The 1216-nt window shown below is 45.4% G+C and overlaps 1 pseudogene; it reads left to right on the top strand.

The window, feature by feature from the left end:
- The first annotated feature begins 472 nt into the window (after positions 1–472).
- Positions 473–938, top strand: LOC101411031 (eukaryotic translation initiation factor 3 subunit M pseudogene; annotated as a pseudogene).
- Positions 939–1216: the final 278 nt, after the last annotated feature.

Genomic DNA, 1216 nt, shown 5'->3' with positions numbered 1-1216 from the left:
TGCGTCTTGTTTCTTTTGTCCGCTTCTGTTGTCGTCAGCGGCACAGGAAGTGTGGGCGGCGCCATTCCTGGGCAGGCTGCACTTTCTTTTCACGCTGGGCGGCTCTCCTCACAGGCGCACTCCTTGTGCGTGGGGACTCCCCCACGCGGGGGACACCCTTGCGTGGCACGGCACTCCTTGCGCGCATCAGCACTGCGCATGGCCAGCTCCACACGGTTTGAACCGCGGACCTCCCATATGGTAGACGGACGCCCTAACCACTGGGCCAAAGTCCGTTTCCCCAATCATCAAATTTATATGGAAGGATAAGGGGCCCAGAATAACAAGCCATATTTAAAAAGAAGAAGGAAGTTGGAGGATTCACAGTTCCTGATCTTAAAACTTATGAAAAAGCCACAATAGATGATCCAGCTCTCTCTTTTGGTCCACATGGTTCATGAATGGAGCATCCCCAGCTCCCAGGCTTCTCACCATGAGCATCACGGCCTTCATTGATATCAGCGAGGAAGATCAGGCTGCTGAGCTGGGAACTTATCTGAAATCTAAAGGAGATGAAATTTCAAAAGAAAACTCAGAAGTTGGACTTCATGTAGATTTAGCTCAAATTTTAAAGCCTGTGATGTGTGTCTGAAGGAAGAAGATAAAGATGTGGAAAGTGTGATGAACAGCGTGTATCCCTCCTCCTGATCCTGGAACTGGACAAGCAAGAAGCTTTGACTGAAAGCTTGTGTGAAAAGCTGGTCAAATTTCAGGAAGGTGAATGCCCATTTCTGAGGTTGCAGTTGCTAAGCAACCTCTTCCATGGGATGGATAAGAATACCATAAGATATACAGTGCACTGCAGCCTCATTAAAGTGGCAGCATCTTGTGAGGCTATCCAGTACATTCCAACTGAGCTGGAACAAGTTAGAAAATGGATTTCTAACTGGAACAAATGAGACCACTTATTTTTATGGGAATGGCAGTAGAAAATAAAGAAATTTCTCTGGACACAAAGCAACAAGAACTTCAGACTGGAGCTGATAACATTGAAGTGTTTGTTATTGATGCAGTAAGAACTAAAATGGTATACTGCAAAATTGACCAGACCCAGAGAAAAGTAGTTGTTAGTCTTAGAACACATCAGACATTTGGAAAAGAGCAATGGCAACAACTATATGACACACTTGACACCTGGAAACAAAACTTGAACAAAGAGAAAAACAGCTGTCTGAGT

This window comes from Dasypus novemcinctus, chromosome 9, assembly GCF_030445035.2.
Source record: "Dasypus novemcinctus isolate mDasNov1 chromosome 9, mDasNov1.1.hap2, whole genome shotgun sequence".
NCBI classification, from domain to species: Eukaryota; Metazoa; Chordata; class Mammalia; order Cingulata; family Dasypodidae; genus Dasypus; species Dasypus novemcinctus.
The sequence above is the reverse complement of the archived record's forward strand: the minus strand, read 5'-3'. Positions and strand labels throughout refer to the sequence as shown.